Source organism: Hetaerina americana, unplaced genomic scaffold (genome assembly GCF_022747635.1).
Source record: "Hetaerina americana unplaced genomic scaffold, ioHetAmer1.1.p SCAF_7, whole genome shotgun sequence".
In the NCBI taxonomy this organism is placed as follows: Eukaryota; Metazoa; Arthropoda; class Insecta; order Odonata; family Calopterygidae; genus Hetaerina; species Hetaerina americana.
Genome location: NW_027287316.1, coordinates 59,170,748 through 59,197,123, shown reverse-complemented (window position 1 = coordinate 59,197,123; position 26,376 = coordinate 59,170,748).

The following is a 26,376-nucleotide window of genomic DNA, read 5'->3' as shown; positions in this document are numbered from 1 at the left end:
AAGCATTTGATAAAGTGAATTGGGTGCAATTATGAATGCATTGCAGAATATGGGAGTAAATTGGCGGGATAGGAGACATCCACAACCTGTACATGTCACAGACTGCTCAGGTGCGAGTGTTGGATGGAGAATACAGATGGTTAGTGTTTAGGAGAGGAGTAAGACAGGGTTATCCATTATTACCTGTGCTTTTCTACGTAATGTTCAAGTGGAGGAAATGATAAAAGAGGTATGAGAAGAACTGAAGGTAGGAATAAAAATCGGTCATCGGAGAGAGCATTGGAAAATCAATGTCATAGGTATGGGATTTGAAAAAATGCAAAAAAACCAAGATTATACGTTTTTCGAGAAGAAGGTAGGCTAAATTAAATAGCAAATTAGAATTTAATAAACTTGAGCAGGTGGAAAAGATTACTTATCTTGGAAGTATTCTAGACCAAAATGGTCAAAGTAGTTTGCAATACCCGGAAAGTATTTGGGAACAATCGTAAGAGTTGATTTAGGAAATGGAAAAGGTGCAAAGAAAGACCACTAGGTTTTTGAAGAAATATTGTGTTAGTAACGCGGTTAATAAGATATTTAGGATGGAAATTCATTCAAACACGAAGGTAAAAGGCCAGAGAGTTAGTTATGTTCAGAACACACGGTTTTAATTATAACACTGAAGAAATCATTAAGGCCGCTCATTATAACGACAGATTAAACCGTTCGGATAAGATAAGGAAAATAAACGGTAGCATAAATAGAATGAAAGAAGAATACTATGTATTTTCCACAAAACGTTTTGATTTGATACAACTAATGTCCACGCGTTGAAACTAGCTGCACCAATTAAAAAGTTTTTTGAATGAATTTCCACGCATTCAAGCCGGATACCATCGAGTGTAGCAGCATCAATATATTCAGGGACTCAATATTTCCGCGCAAGTGTCGTGATCATAACAAAAACAAGGAAAATAAACGAATAAAACTACGGTTGATCGGCTGTAGATACCTACCACTAACTCTTACCCATTTAGTTACCGAAGGCCTGCGCTTTATCACCCCCTGCCTCGCGCCTAATTGGTGGCTTGCAGAGCACTGTGCTGGTGTGCATGTAGAATCATTAAATTTCGGTTTTATATAATTTTCGGTATCTAAAGGCTTGAGGTGCGTAGTCGAATCCGTCCCTGTTACCAACTCACATCGCCTTGATCCAGAAAAATAACCACACGCCCTTCGTCCAGGCATGCGATTCCCCCCACATCCCCGCCCCGCACAAACGGTGTAGGATACCCACAGGGGGCGGACGGAGGATTTGTCTGTCTGCGAGGGAGGAGGCGAGCGTTGCGTCGGGACACTGGGATCGCGGGGGAGAGGAGGAGATTATTTTTCTCCCGCCGTCTCTCTCTCCCTTTCGTTCCGCGGGCGGCACGAGGGGTTGCCGGACGCGGGTCGGAACGGGGGTCGGTTGCGTACGTGGCCTGAATTTCATCCCGAAGGATTCCGTGGATGAGATCCACCCCGCGTGCGACCGCATGAATCACTCCCGCGTGATCCTTTGCCGTGTGCGCTGCTCCTCTCCCCACCTACCGCGACCCCGTCTTCTTGTCCTGTTCCCCCGCCCCCCCTTGGAGAACGAATTCCTCCCGACCCGGTCATGACTCACGATTGAGGGTGTTTTTCGCTCGATGGAGCGCAGAGAAAACTCGGTGACGAAGCGTGAGAGGACAGCACCAGATAAGGCTTGGGTACTGGGTGAGATGTGGCTCCTCATATTAGCCCGAGTTAGGAATAGGCGTGTTCGATGTTGATATGAAATTTAGCAGGTTAATATTTTGTTCGAAGTTTGCTGCTAAAGAAATTTCATAAAAATAATTAATTTAAACATATAAAAACCTTTGCCAATTGTGCATGGTGAATAGATGCACCCCATTCCACCAACCTCTGCGATAGCTTACTGGCTACTATCTTGATGTAAATGCAAACCGGTGGGAACAGTTACTTTCTGGACATTTAGTGCATGAAATACAGCATATTATTGAAAACTAAGCCAATGACAAGGAAGTTTACTTTTTTCCTTACATCTAAAGGTTACCCTAAAGCCACCTATAGGGTGTCCAACACCAGGCATAGATCATTAAAATTATGTTTTCTTAATTTTTAGTTCGAACATATTTTTCTGCAAAGTAATTCAAATGATGGAGGTGATGACAACTGAAGATATAAGCACTACGGTATCTAATAGCAAAATACTTCTCTATGTATGCGAAATGAGATTCTAGTAATAAGAAGGACAGTATGTTAAAGTTTATTTGAAATATTGGCAGCATACTTGTCTACTAAGGGGTTAAAAGAAATAGAAATTTTCCCCTACCCTTTACATTGATTCTGATATCTTATCCTGCGTGGGAAAAATGATATTTTAAGTCTATTTGTTCTACTTATAATCTCTCTAATTTTATTTACATTATCTCTCCTGCCGTAGTGCTATGGGGCTATTTTACATTTTCAACACCATCGCTCAATGGAAATCCTTCCAAATTATGCAAGAAATTTAATCTGTAATTTAACCTTTGCTCTGTGGGTGATTATCAACCTAGTTCCTCTAATAATTTTGATACGCTACTCGGTTTATCATTACAACGCTTCAAAAATCCAGCTCCTTTTCACTGCACACGATCTAATTGGGCAATCAAGTCGACTTCGTGAGAATGTCAACTATCAGCAGAAAATTCTGTATGAGGTCTAACTAGAGAAGGATCACATCGATCTTAACCCTCTCGTCTCATTCCTCCAATACTTCGATTTAAGACACTTTGTCTTTCATACCAGGAATAAATTAGGGAATGCAAACTTTATAGATTCCACAAATTTGCATTTTGCACGACCACATTTTGTGTTCATCATTTCAGCATCGTCATGTTTGCCTTGCAAAGAAACTTTGGCCGTACAAAACAAAATCTTGGTGGAATCTACAAAGTTAGTCTTCCCTCAATAACGCCTAACTTGCTCTTTCGGTACTTTAGATGCAGATCATGTGTATGTATGTCAAATTAATAAGAAAAAATGCTTTTAGAATATTTTTCCAATGCATTTGTGAAAAAATATGCAAACATGATATGGAAATATAGTTTATATTTTTTTAGGTCAGAAAGATTTTAACGGAAGCTTATAAATGAATTTAATCTTTTAGCTGAACATAACGCACACTTAATGAGGAGATTATTATGAAATTGCAGACGATGCTTTCAATAGCACACAACAAAGTGTATAATGGTCAGCGTATTTTAGGAGGCACTCAGCATTGCCAGAGCACTGAGGTAATTAATTGCCCCATTATTTATTTCTAAGTGTATTTTATGTTTTGAAACTGCTAAGAAAACAAGAAAAAATAATTTTCGTGTATTTTAAAACTCCACAGAGATATACTGTAGGTATACGAGACTACCACTCTTCTGTTTCAGTTGTAACAATGATTTGAAATATATAAAATGCTTGAATATTGTGTGGAATTGATTTTTTCTCAATTTAAAAAAAAACTTCAAAATATTTAAGAATTTTTGAAATGGATTTCATTATTTTATCCAAATAATTGAGGCTGAGCATTCCTTAATTACTTATCACGAACGATATCATTCAACCAGTTAAATTAGGATTTCTGTAGGCTTTGTAGTGCAGGTGATTTTTTATTACCACGATTACTGCTTGCCAATTTAGATTTATCCATATGCATTGCATACCTCAATATAAAGAACTGAGTTTTTGAACTCAAAGCAAAGAATAGGTTTAGTTTTGATACGTTTTTGTATGATAATACATGACATTCGTAGAAACGTTAAAGAATGGCAAGGTTTTTAGTTTAACTTGCCTGTATAAACCCAATTATTGATAGTAATTGACTATACTTTGGTGTCTCCAAGGCCAGTGTCATTGCATATGTGATGTACCAAACAAATTTCATTGAAATTAAGGCAAATTTTATGAATTTAAGATTAATCTAAGGCCATTCGTAGTAGGCTTATTATTTTATGCTAAATTAATCAGTAATTTATTTTTATTTATCGGTGGTTGACGTTATATTCCTCACCGTGGTAGAGTTTTGCAGTGATGCTCCGATACCTAATCGAAGTCTCAGTAGGGAGCACTTAAGGTGCTGTTCTCCGTCTATAGGAGTGACGTTAAACCGTTACATTTTCATTAAGAGTGGAATAATGCACCTTTTGGATTCATCTCTAACCTTCCTCCCTATCGTTCCGGAGGATCCTGCCTACCACAAATTACCCCCTTGACACACATGACCCCAGCTGTCACTCTTCCCTCTTAATAACCATAAAGGCTGAGAGGAAATTGGATATTTTTGTCAGATGGTAGAGGACGTGAGAAAGGGAACCATTAGGAAACGAAGGGTTAAGGAATGAATGGAAGGCTGTTGAAACGGGTCTTCAGATTAAAAAGCCAACCATGAAGATTTTTTCCAAGCAGTTAGTCTTTCATTCAAAATTATTTCGGCATACTTCTATAGGGGTACTGAAAATTTAAAACTATTTTATTAATTAATTTTCAACCAAATAATTCAGCTCTGGTTTACTTCCAGCACACCTGCCACATGCAGTGACCCAGTAGTAGTAGTAGTAGTAGCTATCAAAGGAGGCGACCGACAGTTGAGGTCATTAGGACCATTAGGGCTAGGTGAGTAATTTGGTGAAGGATAGAAGGATTGGGGGAAGTGTTGAGAGGAACCCGGCGTCGGAAATTTCCTACTCCACTTGTTTTAGATTAGGTATCCTTTGAGTCACGAAGAGAGCAGGTAACATATAGGCTTTTACAAAGTACCGGACAAGTGAGTTTTCTTGACACACGGAGGGAATTATTATGGCCCTGAGTCATATTGGTGGATTCGATCACCGAGATGAAATAAGAGGGATGGACACCTCAATGACAAATTCAAGTACTCGTTCTTCCCACGCAAGATACCCAAACATAATCTCTGAAACGGTGTCAGTTTCTGATTTGCTTGAATGAATTTTAAATAAATATCTTAGTCTATTAATTTCCCATAATACATTTGTTACAACTTATCACATTTTTAGTCGTTGCGACGTCATCTTCAGGCATATGCAAACGTGTGGGGTAGTTGACATAGGAAACTAGGCTAAGTGTAGGGGAGAGGACGACAACGTGGTAAAATCAAGAAATAGATAAAGGGTGGGAGAAGTGGGGGATGTTTTTAGGGGAGGAGATATATTATTTCATATAAAAAAGCAGAATGAGCAAGGTATACCAGTATAGGGGTCCTTGTGTTGGCTTTAGGGGTTGAAGGCTAACTTTTAAAGCGGCAAATAGCTAACGGGAGTCGCATTATTCAGTAGTCTCCCTTCCTTGTTAAGTTGAACGGTTTCGAGCTCTTCAAAAGGATCTGAGCTTCTTACTTTCGTCTCTCGGTATTGTGTATCTGGCAGGAAAGAACAACTATGTGCTTTCTTGGTAAAATATCATGACATGAAGAGGGAAGGCTCATTGACCCCAAATTCTCTAATATGCTCCTTTGAGTTTGGTTTTGCAGCTCCTTCCCGTTTTAACAATTGCACACGCACATTCCACTTTTTTTACAACTTACGAACTTCACCTTATACCTACATTCCACTTTTGTTTTTCTCCTCAATTTCTTCCTCCGTAATATGTAATTATTCTCGGTGGGGAAGGGTAATATCAGAAAAAGGTTTTCATCTAATAATCTTAAGGTAATCTATCATGGAATATCTTGTCTATAAGGTCAGCATTTTAGCCATTTCCCATGGTTTTATGTTTTAATACTCACCATTTCCCGTTGTAGGCATTTTATAGGATAGGAATCGCCATTTATCTAGTTGCTAATGCGTTGAAGGTAGCTTATCTTTGAGGTTAAGCGTGCTTGGAATCAGCTGGAATAATTTAAACCGTGGCCATAGGTTTTTTTTATAAATGCCGAACTAGTCTTTTCTGTCCTTCCTGGTGATGACTAGATCTAAAATTAATAGTTCTACTATATTCTTGTCCCATCGTAAAATCCACTATGTATGAGTGCTGATAATTTAAAAAATATAAAATGGTGAAAAAGACTACCTGGATAGCAGCATAAAATAACATCCACATTAATAAGCCAAAAAATGTAGTTAGTTTTTTCTTGGACGTAAAAATTTTGCATTCAACGTTATTCATAAAAATTCCGCTAAAATAGGAAAGACATGTGAGCCCATTGCTAGTTCACCTAATTAATGATAATAAGTACTTTTATATTTGAGGTAATTTATACTCAAATGTATGCATGAACTAATAGCTGTGCATGTAAGGATGGTGCATTACCACTCCCCGGTACACTCCCAGGCGGCGGCTTGGGGGGTAGTGTACTTGTATGTATGTACGTTGATGTACTCTAGCCGAAAGGTGCCATAAGATCGAACAGTTTTACGCCCTTTCCAACGGATGGTGTACTCAATTCAAAGTACTCCTCACATAGCACCTAAGTGGAGATCGGGATAGCGATAGAAGAAAAAAAATTCTTTCACCGTCGGAATTCGAACTCGGGTCCTTAGTGTGGGAATAATCTACCCAAGTCTTCGCACCAACCTGATCTCCGAAGTCGAGAGTGTGAATCGTTAGACTAAACCTAATGGCACGGGAATAAATTTTTCGGCACCGTGAGCGAAGCACGCATTCCCAATCGTGAGCGTCCGGGGCGTGAGTTTTGCTGGGGCGGTTGACTTTTCGGCTCCGGCGCAGTTCGGGCCCAGCCTCCGAGCCTTCTCCCACGTGTGAGATGGCTGAGAGGAGAGAGGGAGAAGGAGTCTTTAATTCCAAGGAACCCTTCGATTCTCGCCGCTCCCTTCCCGCCCACATCTCCATTAGGGTGGGCGGTCGGCCGCTTGTTCTCGCGGGGGCGTCCGAACTCGATTGCCCGCGGACACGGCGTGGCCCCGTGGGAGAAAGAATGCACGAAGGGGGTGTGGTTGGGGCACTGGTGCATTCGAAGGAGGTGCATCCCGCCCCCCCCCCTACATCCCCCTCTCGCAAAGCACACATGGCGTCCTCATCAATCCTCTCTTACAGGCCGTTAGCATTTTGATGTTTCCCAATTCCCTAATGTGGCGGCGAGCATTGAAGCTGTTTTGACTCGAGGCCCTCCGAATACGAATGGGAATCTTTAGTTTCCCAACCCCCTCGGAATTAGTTTTAAGTTTGAACTGTCAATGAATCACGGTAAGATACTTACGTGGATATTATATCTACATTTGCATGTAATCCAGCAAGTACCCATTAGGGTCTGTGGCAGAGGATGTCTCCACATCGTGCGTGAATTATCCAAATTCAATCTGCTGAAATCTTATTTGCCAGTAAGGATGCTAAATTTTCAAATGATGGAGAAGGTAATGTTTGCGCTATCTGCACTACGGTATCTAAGTATGAAATACCTTTCTGCTTATGAGAGACGAGATGCTAGTAACAAGTAAAACAGTGAAATGAGGGTTTGACGAAACAGTGACGAAACTCCTTCTTTCACGGATCAGCTCATCTTGTTTTGTGCCAAACAACGCTTAAAATTCACACTTAGAAGGTAGGATGGTCCGCTTGTTTCCAAGAAGGACCAATTTACCTATGAAGGCTTATAAACACGTATAGATGTGCCGTAGTGTCAAGATCGTACGTTCTATGTTCACTTGGGTATTACGGTAGCAAGAAACGGAATATTTAAGTAAAACTGCTGAAATGATTTTTGGCTTTGGACCTGAGAAAGTGTGAATTAATTCAGTAGTTTTATATCATGACTTATTGTTTTCTTTTTATGAATCAAACAAATACGAGAATATAAAGTATGAAATTCCTCAACAGGAAAAGATAGCCCGGAATCTAATTGACAGTACTGAATTAATCTAACAAGCAGAGACAATTTAGTCAGGATTATTCAGTGATTATTCCGGAAATCTTCACAAACATACAACTCCGTGGAAGGAAGCACGAAGTTATCATCGTGTGCTGCCATCTATTAAACGACGGTGAAACAAATTTCAGACTGATTTAAAGGTTAGTTTGGATTTGGCAGCCTTTCGAGGAAGACGTGTTTGGTGATTTTCGCAAAGATGGGAAAAGAGCAGTTCGTTCGGTAATTCGCTTTTTGTTTTTGGATGGGAAGAAATGTGAGGTGATAAAAGCAAAGTTGGATGCTGTCTATGGGGGCACTTTGCCACCCATGACCACAGTTAGATATTGGTTAAACGAATTTAAACGTGGGCGAACATCTGTTTTTGAAGAGGAGCGACTAGGACGCCCGGTAGACGTGGTTACCGAGGAAATCATTCAAAAAGTCAATTCCATGATTCTCGCTGATCGACGAACGAAAGTGCGCAAAGTAGAGCAGTCCGTGAATGTGTCGACTGGAACGGCAATTAATATTTTGCATGATAAGTTGGCGATGAAAAAATTGTCGGCCCGATGGGCGCCGCGATTACTCACGGTGGACAACAAGCTGATCCGGCTGTCAACTTCACGGCCCCACCCCCGTATTCACCCGATCTGGCTCCCTGCGACTTTTTCTTATTCCCTAACATGAAGAAATGGCTCGCGGGAAAAAAATTTATCCCAAACGAGGAAGTTATCGCCGAGACAGATGCGTATTTTGGAGAATTCGACAAATCCTATTTTTCGGAGGGGTTAAAAAAAATGGCCGGAACGTTGGGAGAAGTGTATCTTTCTAAAAGGGGACTATGTTGAAAAAAAAATGTCTTTGAAAAAATGGTTTCTTCATTTCTAACACGGGTAGGTACTTATTGAACCACTCTCGTGCATTATTAAGATGCTTAATTTTAACTTTATCACTTTCATGTACTAGCAGCCATAATCACCATATTTGTCCCATATTTTCTTAAAAACAAATGAGGAAGTACTTGGTATGATGGGCGAAGAGAGGGGTTTGTTGGGAGCAATCCTATGGAGGCAGGAAAAGTGGATGAAGGGGGTGTTGACCGGCAGTGGGATGTTGAAGACTGTGATAGAGGGTAGAATGTTGGGCAAAAGAGGAAAGGGAAGGAACAGGATAGGGATGTTGGACGGGATGAAGGGAGGAAGAAGGTACTCAGAGATGAAGAGGGACCTGATATAGAATAGGATGATGGATTTTGTGTTTTGTTAGGAGTAATAAAATATTTGTTTGGTAGTTGTGTCAATCCAAAAACCTACCTTAACCGGTAGATTACCCTTTAAAAAAAAAAAAAATTTTCTTAAAGCAATTCTATTTGATGATGGCATTAATATCAGTCATTTGGCTAGAAAATGCTTAGCGAATATTTGCAAGAGCATGGTAAATTATTTTCAGGAAGTGCTTAAACCAGAAACAAACGGCCACAGCTACATGATGCGTTCCAAAAGTAATATAATTAAATATTTCGCGCTGCTCCTATTGGTTTAGGTGGAATTAAACTACTTGGAGTAAGTGAGGGGGAGCCAAAGATTTGCCGCAAAACCAGTTTTAGTACTCTCCAAGCTGCGAAAGCGGCACGACGTCAGTTATTGTAAACCTCTGCCGACCGTGTCACGAAAGACCAACCGAGCGGAAATTTCAATTGAACTTTTGCAACGCATTGAAAATGAATCTTATTATATGGATAACCTCATAAATGGTGATGAAATCTGAGTATTTGAATGCGACCCAGAAACAAATCGCCAAAGCTCTGAATGGCACACCGACCAGTCTCCCAAGCCCAAAAAGGCAAGAATGAGCACATCAAAAGTGAAAATAATTCTCATTGTCTTTTTCGACAGTAAAGGAGTGGCATATTAGGAGTTTGTTCCTCAAGAACAGACAATTAACAATGCCTGCTACGTGGATGTGCTGGAAAGACTCCGAAAAAGGTTTATCAGGGCGAGAAAAGACATCTCCGCTACCTGGCAACTACATCACGACAACGCGCCTTGCCACAACGCGCTACGAGTCCGCGGTTTCCTGGCCAAACTCCAGGTTCCAACGCTGCCCCAACCCCATATAGTCCTGATGCCCACCCAGCAGACTTCTTTTTGTTCCCTCGGATTAAGGCAGCCCCGAAAGAATTCCGTTTTTCGTCCATAGAAGAGAATATATTCACTCAATAAAATTACTCAATAAAATAATTGCATTATTTTTGGAACGCACCCTGTATATGTTTGATCCTGTTCTCATTTGCAGCTCGTCTTTGCAAACTATATTTTTATGTTTTTTCGTGAGTATAATTTCTTTCTCTAAATAACTTAAAAAAATGTTAGGCGTGTTATATAGGGCAGTATTTGTAGAGCTGAGCATAATGAAATGAAACAGAGGAAGGAAAGCAATAAAGTTTTGGCGAGGAAAGGTTTTGCATACCGATATTTTTGAACTACCTTGTTAAATTTTCCAATGAGCTCAGAATCCATCGTCCGTGCGGAGAAGGGATGGCATACGTATATATATATATATATATATATATATACTATATATATATATATATATATAATATAAACAATTGTTATATTATTATGTAGTACTAACGTAACGTAAAACGAAAGTAACTTCATGTCGCAGGATGAAGAAAGACAAGCTTATAGAAATAGGTTGCAGTCGAAAGAAGGAAGACTAAGTTCAGATAAAAATAGGAGAGAAAATACTAAAAATATGGAATATTTTTTCCATATACTCGTGGCTATGATTATCACCTGGGTTGACAGAAACTAAAGTCAAAGAGAAGGGAAATTGATGCCGGCGAAGAAATCATTCCTTCAAATTGAACAATCGAACCTCGGAATAAGATTTTTGCAGTATTGAAAATACATTGCTCCAGAAAATTAGTGAGAATAAAATGTACAAATAAGTGATGTTATATTATTAGTCTAGGCTAGTCTATTAGACTAGTTGTCGACCCATAATTTCAATGGAACGCACCGGAAGAGAGATGAAAAAAACTTATTGGGTACATTTAGAGATATCGTTGGGGTGATTATAATAGGTGAACTGATGAACTCATAACCTCTTATTATCAAAATAATTAATTGTAAGGTGCACCTCTGCATTAAAAAGAAGGATAGTCTTGGCGAAGACGGCATATAAAGACTGAAAGAATCTTTTAGGAAACAAATACGAGGGTCATCCGGAAAGTAGTACCCGTTCGTGAAATAAAGACACAAAAGTAAATATTAACAAACATAAAAAATTTTATTTGAAAGAGGATACTTTAAACTACTTCTCAACATAATCTCCAAGCAAATTAAGGCATTTGTCATAACGTGTGACAAGTTTCTGTATTCCTGCTGCATAGTCCTTCGCCGCCAGCTCATTGAGATACGCGAGGGACCCATCTTGCACAATTTTTGCATAATGCAGATGGTGTTTAACAATTTCATGAACAATTGTTCGAGAAACATTGGGAAAATGCTCACAGATGTCATCAATTGTGACGCGCCGATCGTTCCTCACGAATTCGTCAACTGAGCTCACCAGTTGGTCTGTAATGACAGACGGTCTCCCCGAACGCTCATCGTCGTGTGTGTTCCCCCTCCCCATGTTGAAGTTGCGACACCACCGCCGAACAGACGACTCGTCCATTACATTGTTTCCATACACCTCCTTTAATTGGCGATGAATATCACATGGGCGAACGTTTCTTGCATTGAGGAATTTAATCACTGCCCTCACTTCACAACTGGCGGCGTTCTCAATTTTTTTAAACATTGTAAACAATCACAGAAACAACACAGGCAATGCTAGCGTCACGCAACTTGGCTCAGAGAAGGCAGACAAGCCACTGAAGCTATCTGACCTCGTCCAGCGGCTACTCGCGTCGTCAGCACTTCATGCGGCACGAACGGGTATTACTTTCCGGATGACCCTCGTACATGAAATTGGAAAATAGAAAATCCTTTGCAAAAACGTTTATTTGAAGTACATTATTTAATTAATGCAAAACTTGGACATTGGGAAAGATGGAAAAGACTCGGTTGAAAGCAATGCAAATGTGAATTTGGAGAGGAATAACAAAAACAAGATGAATGAACACTAAAAGCAACATAGAAGTATTGAGAGAAATTAAAGAGAAAATTAGTAGACGAGGAATTTAATAAAAGAGATGGAGAAAAGGAAAATTAAATTTGTTGGACATGTTTTCAGATATAAAAACTTCCTGGAATATATAAAAGAGGGGAAAATTATAGGAAAAAGGGAAGATGAAGGTCAAGAAGGAAATTTATAATAGATGTAAAAAGTTCTAGTAGAGTAACAATCTACAAAGAACTGAAAAGAACGGCAAGAGAGAGAGACCAATAGCTGCAACGACAAGGATCCGCCTTTAGAAGATGATGATTTATTATTAGGAGAGATAACCAGAAACTTAGATCATTTACACCATTTAGAATAGGTGGGCTATTAGGTATGGGCGGGATGTTCAGTGATTTGAGGTAGGGTCGTAGGAGGTATTAGCCTGCTCTTAACTAAAGTCACCAAGAGATCTAACATTATAACGTCCCATCCGACGGACGGCATTATCGAAGTGTCTTCAAAATACCACTCCAAATTGGTATCAGGATACAACTGAAAAGAACCTGCCTCCTCCAGGATTCAAACCAGGGCCTCTGGGATGGGAAGCAAGTACATTAGTCACCGCACCATCCCAATAATCACTTCCTATAAAGTGAAATTTAGGGTAGGGTTATGTGTTTTTTAAATTCCTAATAATGTTCGAAGGTACACTCGTATGTCTCTATGCCACTAGAATATTGAGGAAAAAAACTACTGTGGATCGTAGCGTGCGTAAATACTTGCCAAGTTTTGTCAAGGTCCATTTGTTTGCATCTTTATATAAGATCATTAGTACATATATCGCGCACACTCATGCAATCCGTTTGGACGCCAATGGGCTTCAGTGCGGCTCTCATTCACAGAAAGGACGGACACCATGTTGGTCGGATCTAACTAGGAAGGAGAAAGCCCCTAGCGCTCTCCCCCTCTGCCAGAGTCTCCCCATTCCCCGCCAAACAGCCCGCGCCTTTGCCCTCTTCTCTCCGGACCCTCCCTGTCGATATTTCTTCCACCGTCCCCATCACTCCCCTCACCACCCTTGGTCCCGGCCTCAGGCCTTATGAAAAACCCCTTTCCTGCCTCCGGCACGCCCTCACCCCTCCTCCCCCGCAGTCTTCCTTGCCTCCATACTTCCCTCGCCCCCTGACACCCCCGCGATACTCCTACAGAGAGGGTTCGGTCCACCCTTTTTTTGGGTCGGCATTTTGAAAGACGTGGCCATGTGTGGATGCGTGCTTGGGAGAAATCTTTTGATTGGCCGTTTACCACGGTTTGGGTGGCACACCATCTCCCTCTTACCCTCTCACCCCCCCTCTCTCTCTTAGCTATCCTCTTTAAGGGTTTCCATGCGTACCCTCTCCCCACCTCGCCTCCCTCGGCCGTCTTCCCCTCAAGAAAGGCTCCTCCTCTATCTGGAATGTTCTATGACCTCCTGGAGGAGAGCTCTTTCCTTTAGATTTGTTCCTTTCGGACCCATGCCTTCCACCCCTTCCTCTCACCCCTACACCAAAATTCTCTCCCGGCAGCGTACCCGTGAGCCACCGGCCCATTTAGCCGTCCGTGGTCCCAACTGGCGTCAAAGTTAACTCCTATCAGGCTAAGTAAGCCCAAAGAAAGGTGCGATTGGTGGTGGAGTTCGTGGAGAGGAAGGCTTTTCCTGAATCGGCTCCCGACTCGTGAAGTGGGAAGTTTCGGGAGACTTCGGATTAAAAAATAAAGCCCTCTGGACGCTTATGAGATAGGAAAGCGCGATTGTAAAGTTTTAGGCGCCATTTTGAAATCGTGGACACCGCGCATTAATATTCAAGAAGAATGGGTGCCGTTCAGAGTGCAAAATGATACTCAAAACTATATGCCTTATTTTTCTTATTTGTCGTCGGTTGGCCTGGGCTAGCTTTTAAACACCTGAAATATGTTATTGCAAAAAGCAGTAGAATATATCAGGATATAAAATATCGATGTGAAATCTCTCCACATCCCGAAATTAAGGTTTTTGCGATGAGTTCATAATTTTAATAAAACTGCATCAGTTACGTAAGAATATCACCGCCGAGAAAATACAGGAAATCTCCAAATACGCTAAGTGTAGTCATGTAAGTAGAAAAAAAAAACAAAATAAGATTTTTATCGCTTTGCTGTTTGCATTACCGCTCTTTCCTTCTCAAACAAAAATTCATTCGAACTCTATTTTTCAGGCATATTCATTTCAGCAGGTTTTGGTAAGGTTTGATAAGTGACGGTCAAGCTTAACCTCGTTCTATGCCTTAGAGCGTGTGGCAGTCACCTTATTCCGTTTGCCACTTGTAGTTCCCAAGGAAGATCTGGACCTGAAAATTCACACAGAGCTTGGGTGAAACAGAGGGTGACAAGAGATGTCTTCCGGAATCGAACCTGGGACCTTCGCTCAGTAGCCCAGCGCTCTACCCATTGGAATGCCACGCCTCGTCAAACGAAACCAAATTAAATGGAGACTCGAAAGGAGCTTAGCCTACTGGTCCACTCTGTCAGAGAAATGGGAAGAATGGAGGAATTCTATTGGAGTAGTCATATTGAAAGATTAAGCAATAAGAAGAAAACAGTATAACTCGTAAAGGTTTCGGCTGTGTTTGGATTGATTGTCGAGCACATAAACAAGAACTACATGCATCTGTATGTTGGGGAAGGATTTAAAATATGCAAATAATAGCACGAGTTACCAAAAATCTTAACTGAATCTTAAAATTTAGGATTGTTGTCATTTTTCAAGAGATTTTACATCATTATGGACTGTTCTAAAAACTCTGGACTCGATTACAGCATTCTGATTCCATTGACACAATCGTAGATTGGTCAAAATGGGGGCTGGTTCCAATTAACTAAGGCTAGGAAATTTCATTTTCTTTTTCCATTCACATTTTGTCGTATCGCGAAATAAAAATATTCAGATGTTCATTAGCGTGTGGATAATTAGTGTTTTTTGCGATATTTGATTATGGCTACTGTAGAAATCACATTGTTTCCGCCAGGTTTTTCTCAATAGGGCAATGCAGAACAAATCTCAACCCCGGAAGAAAAGATTTTCAAAGAGCTACGCATTTTAGGAAAAACTTTTGGAGGAAATGATTTCGAGCCAAAACCATCACTTTGTTTTACAAAAGGCAGGAAGAAGACTAAAATAATTATAACCGAGCAACGCAATGTATAACCATCACTTATAAAAGCCTGAACTTATCTCTAGAGATGAAAAGGAACTCCGAATGGAGAAAATAATCTGTTGAGCACCTCAAATTTCTTAGACATCAACATTCTTCCTCGATAACAACATAACAGCAAACTATCCAGAGAAATGATAGCTTTCAGCACAAATGATGCCAGATGATGTCTTCTCATAGAGTCAATTCTGTCCGGAAGAAAACAGTTTTTTTCAGCTTAATCTAGTGCTTATGCAGAAAATTTCATAGACGCTTTTCATCTCCAAGATTCTCGAGTGAAAAATTGCGAATAAACTAGCTAAAACGGTAAATATGGGATATCTAATATTTCGATCATGGCAAAAATCAAGGAAGATCTATCAAAATTGGCTAAACATAGGTTCACCTTTGGGATCATGAATGGAAAAACAAGAAAAAATAAAACAATAAGCAAAAATAAAGAAAAGGGTGGTTGAGGGAGGGGACGATAGAGGGAAACAAACTAGGAGACCCAGGAAGGATTGGGACCCCATACTTATATTCCGTTTTAATTGCCTCGTGATCGTCTAGGTTGGCCGAACACGATAACGGAATCGACCAATCTATAAATCTCTACATAAGGTTCCGAGATGTTCCCGAAATCCTCCCGAGCTCCTTCGCCGAAGCTCCACCGATTCCCTCCCGCGAGAAGGGAGCCATAATATCCCATTAGATGATTCATGGGTGTCTCGGCGCTTATATATTCAGCCGGGAATTGAAATCATCGGTATTTCACGCCGAAGGGTCGATGATTGGACGGTTGTTGGTCGTTGTGAGGCGAGCGGGTTTTTGTCGCTCCTACGGTACTGCTGAGGAACCCGCGTGGGCGAGGTGTGATGTGAAGGGATTGGACGTTTGAGGTGGCGATCGGACTCAGAAAGCAAAGCGTTGCGATGCTCTTTTTTCCCCCGACAATCGGGTAACGCATTCCGCTTACCCTTCCATCATCCGGATATTATTATCGCGATTGTCATGTGCAAGGCGGTGTAGGAGTTGACTCGTGCGATGTGTGTCACAGGAGGTCGAGAAAAATGAGCGACGTGGGATATTTTCGCAGATATCTGCTGAATACCAGTGAACGTTGCGGATGGAATGACCTACGAACGCATTTTAAATTTTAAGTAAATTACTCAGATTTTTTCCTGCTTAAAAGTAATTTCGTACTCAAATATCCTTGCATGAAATCGTATCCTTAACTTCTTCAAACTTTTCCCATAAGTTTCATGTTTATACATTATTATTCACTTTCCATATTTATATCTACATCTACATCTACATCTACATAATACCCCGCAAGCCGCCGCAAGGGCGTGTGGCGGGGGGTGTTAGGTCACCAACCGTAAAAAAGAAAAATACCACATGCAAAAAAAAACAACACGGAAAATTACACCCACAGCAGCGCACACACTCATGCAAAAATCCCTTCATCCAATACTCATGCAAACACATATACCGCAAAACAACTAAAAACTGCACCCCATGATGCAGCACGAAAGACATTCTACAACACGGAAGCCAGGACACAACAAGCAAGAAATTGAAACATCACTACCACATGAAAATGCACCACGAAACACTCTACCCCCAAAGAGTCTCTAATTGGCAGGGAATGCGACCCAACGTTGCAGGTAGCAGGAATTTGCCCCCGCGGAGAGGGACGAGGGATTGAAAGGGAAACTTAAAAACAGATGTACAGAACATGAATGAGGTCATTCGGAAAGAATGGGTTATTATAGCAAAACACATAAGGTTAGTGGAAGAGCATGCATTTAAATACAACTAATTATTTTTTAGACGCTGAGGGTGGCAAGTGGAATTTTTGCTATCTATAACCCTGCAGTTGCTATCCCGTATTGTCCGTGGGAAGAAGGAGTCCTTGAGTCGGCTAGTTCTGGCATCTATTTCCCGAATTTTATATGCATGATCCAAGCGACCAATGTATGTAGGAGTACGAATAATTTGCGAGACCTCGGTGCTGAAACATGCGGTTCAAAGCCTAAAATTATTTGTGTATCATAATAAAATGTCCACATTTTGATTACTATATTGAGTTATCGAGTTATCTCGAAATTATCTAACAATCTCTTTGACTTCATAATTAGAATGTGTAATAATATTAGATATTTGTGTTTAACGGGAATGAAGTGTTGTCATTACTGCTAAGGCTTACTTCACGACAATGTCAATTCTTTTGAAAGCTACTACTCTCCGTATCAAAGATTTTACTATTCTTTTATTTCCGACTGCACTAAAGGGCCGTAGGAACAACAAGCTCTTCACCGTAATCAATATTCTACCGAATGTATTCTTTCATGTAGATACGTCAATAAAACTGAAAAATAATGTTGTTAAACAATTTTTTCGTCTCTTGGCTGTGCGTTGAGAAATCCCCCGCGCAGTTTGAATACGAGGGTCATCCGGAAAGTAGTACCCGTTCGTGCCGCATGAAGTGCTGACGACGCGAGTAGCCGCTGGACGAGGTCAGATAGCTTCAGTGGCTTGTCTGCCTTCTCTGAGCCAAGTTACGTGACGCTAGCATTGCCTGTGTTGTTTCTGTGATTGTTTACAATGTTTAAAAAAATTGAGAACGCCGCCAGTTGTGAAGTGAGGGCAGTGATTAAATTCCTCAATGCAAGAAACGTTCGCCCATGTGATATTCATCGCCAATTAAAGGAGGTGTATGGAGACAATGTAATGGACGAGTCGTCTGTTCGGCGGTGGTGTCGCAACTTCAACATGGGAGGGGGAACACACACGACGATGAGCGTTCGGGGAGACCGTCTGTCATTACAGACCAACTGGTGAGCTCAGTTGACGAATTCGTGAGGAACGATCGGCGCGTCACAATTGATGACATCTGTGAGCATTTTCCCAATGTTTCTCGAACAATTGTTCATGAAATTGTTAAACACCATCTGCATTATGCAAAAATTTGTGCAAGATGGGTCCCTCGCGTATCTCAATGAGCTGGCGGCGAAGGACTATGCAGCAGGAATACAGAAACTTGTCACACGTTATGACAAATGCCTTAATTTGCTTGGAGATTATGTTGAGAAGTAGTTTAAAGTATCCTCTTTCAAATAAAATTTTTTATGTTTGTTAATATTTACTTTTGTCTTTTTATTTCACGAACGGGTACTACTTTCCGGATGACCCTCGTAGTTTAGACTTGGGTAAATTCCTAAGACTGGGAATAACTAAGTCCCAGTATGATATTAGATGTTTTCTAAGAGCGAATGGCTTTGCATTATAATGGAAGGTCATCAAAATCATGTAAGGAGGGAAAAGAGACGGGAGTTGGAGAATACGAAGGTCCTTAATCTAGATCTTGTCAGGCGATGAGGGCTACTTGTGATGAGTCGCAGGAATGGAATTGCACTTAAGTTATTTTAATGGAAATATTTACTGCTGGACGGCTTTCTCAATCAAATCGTGATCCGCTAAAACTCAAAAGTTTTTATGCCAGCGTCAATCCAAGCAACTCTCATATAGCGTTAGAGAAATAAAGTTTTTGATGGATTATGAACGGCCAATAATAATGAGTTTACCAGAGTAAAACCCAGATATTTTTACGCTCATATGCCCTCATCTCTGCAGTTGGAAAAACAGTGGTTGGAAAAGCAGGCTGGGGAACCAGATCAAGGGAACATTTTCATTGAATCAGATTTCCGTTATACTCATCATAAGAAAATGTTTTGCAATGAAATAAATACGCTCAAACTTCATCGATGGCTGAAGAAGAGGCTTGTAGTTTATAGGGAAAAGATGCATACCTAAACTAAATGGAAAAAAACTGGGAGAAACTTTCTATTATGTCTTTGAAACTTACTTCACTATGAGCGCCAATTCGAATGCATATTTCACATAGTTGAACAAACATATAATCCTTTCAGATTCCTTGAGTTTAGTTGAGTCATTTTCTATTTTGTTATGGTGAGGCAAGGCATCGAGGGTCCTAGTTTCTCTGAGTACTGAGTAATTAAAATGCACGGGGAAATCGGTAGACCTATCATTAAGATCAATGTTGCGAACGGCTAATTGCTTTCTTGCCAAAAATCAGCCATGGTGGTGGAGCTGATAAAACGTACAACAAAAGATGCAGAGCGAAGCATTTGATTGCTGCTCTCTCAAAAATTTAATAAAGGGCATTACGAGTTTCATCAACTTAATGATCATAAGTAACTTCACCTTCGCACTGAGGAGTTCCGTGGAGTTAAAATGGTGCTTGTTGTCTCTCTGGAAACAATTCAAACGAAGTTCAATTTTGCGGAGAGGTTACGTTATAGGGATGCTTTCATCACCAACGAAGTCAAATCTCTCCCCAAAAATAGCTATTGACGAGACATTTGTGACCTTGAAAGTTTTAGCCAACACGTGGATATTGGGCTGCGGAGGTATATATTTTATTTTTAGATCACTTTGCTATAAATGCATTACACTCGGCTGGGAAGAGCTCACACAGAACAGCAGGAACCCATTTTTATAAGCTAGAATTCAGTTTGCAGAGTTCACAATTTGCACATACGGAGTCTGAACTTGATAATCAATGGTGCAGCACTTGTTACTTGTCTACCTTTCATAACATGAGATTTTGAAAGTTTTCACATTGCTTTCAAGGGACTTTTAAGAAAAAAAAGCTTTAAGAAACGGTCCGCAGGTAGTGATTCACTTCGCCTGCTTGTTAGGAAGTTGTCACGGGAACTCATGAGCAGTTGGGCGAAGGGTTCGCCGTCCTTCCCAGGGGCTCGGGGTCATCGCGTGGGATGGAGTGTGGTCTTGCCGGGGGATGACCGGCGTGTTGCCTTTGGCACTTGATTGGAGTCTCATCGCCGCGATTGGCTCTTGCATCAGAGGAGCGGGCGTCACAGCACTTGGACCAGCGAGGTCGGGCAAGCGTTGTTGACGTGTCGACCTCGGACGTCGACGCCCGCGTGGGATGGAACACCTCGAGGCGATCATCGCAGGACATGAACTTTAGATGCCGCTGGATGATGGGACGAGTGCAAAAAAAAGATCAATGCCGTTCACGTAAGTTACTTATTGACTCTCAGATTTACGTCACTTCTGTTCGGAACACACGTTGCAAAGATAAGGGGACGTTAGGTTTTTTTTCGAAAAGAAGCTTTCTCTGCATCATTATGTGAATTTTTAGTGTCATTTCATCCCTTTTGGATGCGGTTAACATAGAAATTTACTCGTTGCAGCCAGCTCATTTACCCTTATGAAGACAAATGTTAAATTCATTTCACGTCTTAAGAAAAGATTCTGAAAATGGGACATATTTAAGAATGGATTACGATAGGTTCTTTTTTCCAGGAACTTTTCGCGATGATAACGGACTGACTCATTTGTTCATTTTGTGTAAATGTTCCACAACATAAAACAAACTAGACAAAGTAATTTTTTATAATATTCTATATTGACTACAGATTTTAAATTTTACTGGCAATTATCGTGTCAATAAATAAAGCTTTAGTGAGAAAAAAAGGAAGCATTAGTTTATTTAACTGTTGCTTTTTCAAAAACTCTTTTAAAAGTTTCCTAATCCCAAAGATTTTTTTATCAATAACTGAATTTTGCTATCGGACTAATACCTCGCCCCTGGATAAAGAAGTTAAGCTTCTAGATATATGAATTGAACTGCTTTAAGTTACCAATGTCATGGAATATGTAATTTTTGGAAAATTGTACTTTTTAGTCTCAACCCCATTAGATAATTGTGCCCAACATACGGAATTTTGAGTCATATTTACTTGACACAAAAACGATATTTCTCATATCAGTTGGATATTCTGCGCTCAAGGAGGATCGGGCTGGTGCGGTAGCAAACGTCCTGGCTTCCCACCCTGAGGGCTCGGGTTCAAATCCCTTGTATTCCTGGTATCTTGATTACTTCTTGAGGTGCTTTATGGAGGGCACTTTGAGTGAGCACGCCGTCCGTCGAATGGGACGTTAAGCTGCGGATCTTGGCGCTATATATATAATATAATAAAAATAATACTAACTATAATATGATATTGGCCGTAATAACTACACAGCTGTGTAGTAAATCAGTCAAAAATGGATAAATATGAAATATAAATGTTCCTAATAAACAAACTCTTGAGATAGGAAGCCTGGGATACATGCTGGAAATCGAAAATTTTAAAATACACCTCGCAAAAATTTCGACCCTTGATATGGAAGCTACCCTTATCGCAAAACGTTCATTGAACAGTAGTGTCACATTGATGTGGCCGCGTGGATAAAACGCTCCTTCCTCAAACGCATATCTTTTATTCCATCGCGCTCCTGAAAGATCGAATGCAGCCCTAAAAGAGGTTAAAAGATTATTTCCTTGAGTCTCCCATTCTAGGGATCGGGGGAACACACCCGATTGCCGGGAGAGTTATCGGCGCTCCTCTGGCTCCGTCCCTCTCGACCGCCCATTCCGAATCGAATCCGACGGTTCGGTGTCCAGGTGGAGGGAGAGAGGAGGGGGGGGACTCGGAGGATAGGCGTTAAATCTGATTACGGCCCCGTCCCGAGAAAGAAACCTTGCGAGCGTCCTCCCTAAAAATAGTGAGCGAGCGATGGCGGAAACAGCAGGCTCCGTTGGACCCATCATCCCCTTGATCGGAAAGGAATGGAACTGCGATATCGCCGTGGATGTGAAAGACCGAAGGGGGGAAATAGGGAAGGGGTGGCGAATGAAGTGGGGAAAGGGGGGGGAAATGGAATGGGTGGCAGTTTAGGGTGGCGCGGAGTAAGAGGATGAGAGGGCGGGTGGATGATGTGGCTCGCGGCGTAATTAATGACTGTTTTTACAGCGATTTTTTTGAGTGATTGATTCGACCGGGGAGAGTTTTCTTTCGAGATTCGGGGAGGTGGAGGGATGTTAAGGTTGAGATGTCTGGTGGGCTGGGAGAGAGAGAGATAGAGTTCTGAGGGAGGAAAGGAAGGAATGAGGTGTATTCGAGGGAGGAAGGGTATTAGTGTGGGAGACGCAACCCCCTCCGTGGAGGTGGAGATAGTTTAATCGCTTGTCAAAGCGGGAGAACGGACGAAGGTATTGGAGCGTGTGGGTCTGCCGTCGGAGGGCCTTTGGGGTGGGGGGACAAAGGGTAGGGTGAGGAGCGAAAGAGGGAGGAAAAGATGGGGAGGAAGGCGTTTACCCCACTTCCCAGCACCGTGAGACGGTAAGGTCCTCTCTCTCCACCTTCGTGTGAGCAGCGACTGACTCTCCCCACCACCGATGCATGGGAATGAGCCCTCACAGCAATTCAGGGTCCCAACCCACCCCTCCCTCCCCATCCTCCCAAACAAAATCCCTTCCACCCACCGCATACCCGGAGGGGGTATTTCGTTTACCGCCTCCTACCGCCCCTTCAACGTACCCCATCCTTATCTGGAAAAGTCTCCTGTCGTTACCTCTGCCGCCGGGGCTGGTGATGTGTGTGTGTGAGAGAGAGAGAGAGGGGAATCGGTTCGCAGGGAGGTCATCGGGAGGGAGCGGGACGGGTAGAGAGGTGGGTGAGGGAGGGGGGTTGGTCGATGTGCGAGCGTGGGAGGGGTGTGGGTGATGGTGGGGGAAAGGCATTCGATCAGATGTGGTCGAGGGTCTCCGAAAGCTTCGAGAGGGTTGGGAGGGAGGGAGCGGGAGGTAACCATTCTTCCCACGATACCACCCACACAAACCCCTTCGCCGTCGTCGTCTCCTCTTCCTCCCTCCTTCCCCGCTCCGCCTCCCCGCACCCCGCACCGGCCCGCCACAAAATATTCCTCCTGGGGGAGACCACTCCCTCTTAGCTCTTTCGCCCCCAGACCGCGGGCGCATCATGTCGCCCACGTACTGTGAAATGGGGAAACCTATTAATAGGACGAAAAAATGGAAAACGTTGCAATATTTCAGGTGCTAATTGATTTTAGGGCACTTTTCATTAATATTTATGCATCAAAGTCTATTAAACTGGTTCTCGTCTGTTTGGTTTATTTAATGAATTATAATATGCATAATATTCCTATGTTTCGTTTGTTTTCCTTTTAGTGGGCAGTCCCTTTGCCTCGTTAGGAGTATTTTCATTCAGACATGATATTGTTGGCCGTGTATCTTCAACACCATTCATTTCAATTTCTCTATTTTGATTCGCGTTGTCCTAATCGTTAAGTCAATTTCCATGTGTCTAGGTAATTTATTTTGTGGCAAACCTTAATCGTAGCAGTACTCGTATAAGTCACTGAGCAAGCGAAATGAAGCTCGTATTTGTTTCAAGTCATTTCTCAGCTCTGGAATACTCAAGGGGGTCTTCAATATCAAAATTTCCCACGATTTTAGAAGTTGAAGACTCCTCGTTAGTAGAAGTAATTAGGGGAGGCGACCGACAGCTGATGCCCTATGCGCTCATTTAGAATAGGTGGTAAATTTTATCGGGACAGGATGTTTAGGGAATGGGGAAAGGAATGGTACAGAGAGAGGAAACCTGTCGTCGGCATTAGCACCCTCTAATAACAAGAGACGCTTTGATATAATATAATATAACGTACCTTACGGCGGATAGTGAAATCCACTTTCTAAGGGTTACCCTCTTTGCCCTCACCCTAAGTGGGAGTCGGGATATCTTAGTAAAATCCTGTCACCCCCAGGATTCGATCATGTTTGGGAAGAAAAAGTTGGTAATTTATATGAGTTAATGTTAGGCGAATTTCTTTAAACTGGAAAAAAATATTTCCCATATCTCTCACGCTGAATTTTTGTATTACGGAAATATTTAAGCGAAATGAGGTCTCAAAAATAACTTTTGAATTGTGTCTGCCTAATTTAAGGTGGTAATAGAGGATAGAATGCTGGGAAAGCGGGGATGAGGGTGAAAAAGTATAGAAAATTTGGATGGAATTAAACGAGGAAAAAGTATTAAGAGCAGAAAAAATATTTGATGTACTGTGTAATATGGAGTCGATGGATATTTTTTGTCATTTTGGTTTAGGATTTTAAGTACATTAGTATGTAGGGCCAGGATCCATCAGAAACCTACTCTAAACCGGTAGACTGCTACTAAAAATGTGGGCTTTTAATTTCACCGCACGGCATTCTCCTAAATGGGCCTGGAGCGGATATAAACGGGGGACCACGGGGAACAGGGCCTGTATGGTTATTCCTTAAATTAAAATAATTTTTGTTAATTTATGAAAATTATCCCATTTTATAGAGGCTTTCTATATCCACTATTGATAGGAGCCACGCGCCTTCGCATTCGGTCCTGCGGGTCGCAGATTATCACCCCTTCCCCGATGGGCTTCTTCTGCCCTAAACCACATTCATCCTCTCTCTCCATCATCACTACATCATTTTGGTTGGTATCATTCCGTTCGATCGCCGTCCTTTTTCCAGAAAAATGTGAGGCTTTCGTCGTTTACTCCAGAACGTCCGGTAGTCAACGTACCGAATGAAAACGTTTGTTTGAGAATCAGCAGTTATACTATTATCTTTTAGACAGAGATATTGGTTGTATACCGTATTCATTTCAATCAAGAATGTTGGGATGGTGCGTTGGATAATATACCCGAGATCTTAGGTTCGAATCCCGGATGTGGCCGAATGTTTCAGTGAAATCACGATCCCTAATTGGGGTACCGTGTGGAGAACGCTTCAAGGGGAGTACGACGTCCGTCGGATGGGACATTAAATTGTATGAACTCTTGACATATTTCGTTATTTGAATAGGTTAATGCCAACACCGGGGTTTTCTCTACTCCATTCCCTGATTATTTCACTTTTATCGAATTAATCACCCATCCCTAATGGTATGAATAACCTTAGCTGTCGGTCGCCTACCTTGACAACTACTACGTAGTATTGAGGGGTAGGGAACCGTGATATCACGAGTCTCCCTAGAATATTTTGCTTCAAGTTTTTATTTATCATTCCTGTAAAGTCTTAGACAATTCGATTGATGAGACGATCGGTTTGATGTCATTCTTGTTTCATCAAGAAGAAAGCCAGGACTCGTCCATGACTGTTATCCACGTTGATGCCCTTAGTGTCCTTGGCGATCGTGTTCAAATGTTTTTTATAATGCAATATGACCTTAAAATCCTCATCTATCATGAGGCCCAAAGGTTACGTGACGCGCGGGCTAACTGCCTCAATTTTTTGGCCATGAAGCCTCTGCAAACCATTAAGAGATTCAAAGGCCAAAGTTTTGGTCGCGGTTGTTAGTTTTTTTTAACGTTATTGCCGAGAAAATGAAGAAAGTGAGCCAGGATATGGAGCTGAGGAGTTGAAAGATACTGATTCATTTTTTTCCGCGGAGAAAATAACCTTTGAATCCCGCTTCCCTATGGCTGTGTCGATACTCAGTGCCTGCTAAGGGAACTATGAGCATGAGGAAATATTGATGAGAAAAAAAAATTCATATTTTTGCAATGTTGTATTCTGGATCGCGATGATGGACGCACCTTTTTGAAACTTATTTGCTGTCTCTATTCATGGTACGATTTTCCTCTGCAGCAACTTTATCCACAGTGGATCTTTTTGTGCAAATCTAATAATTCGTGAATGTGGTAGGAATGGCATTATAGTGAGTTTCTAACCGTTAAATTCAAACCACAGTAGTAAATTTTTTAAATTGAATCACGCTTTTGGGCATCCGTAGAACGTTAACCTGAGGGAAAATAAACAGAATAAATGATCTTACTTCGTCGCTACCTAAGATTCTGTGATAAAACTGAAGTAATATTATGGAAATATAAGAGTTTAATTACTTGCAAACATGTGGTCATTTTTAAAATATATCAGATGGAGAAATATTTTTGCCGATTAAATAAAAAATGAAAATACTACCTTGATCAAAAAGTTCCCGGAATAACCACCGTGTGGCGCTCCCATCGTTCCGAATTGAGTTCTGTTTTTTTTTGTTAAATTGGTACATCTGTTGTTGATATTCCCTTTAAATCTTAGTGTCATAACTTGACATTTGCAAAAGTTACGTAGCCAAGAGTACATCTATCTCTGTGTGTGTTGGCGATTTTTTACAATTGCAGAAATGGATTTAAATTTGCAACAACGAACTTGTATTAAATTTTTCGTAAAAAACGGATTTAGTGGCGCACGGACGTTGGCCCTATCTGGGATGCTGCCCAACGTTACTTCCCCCACGG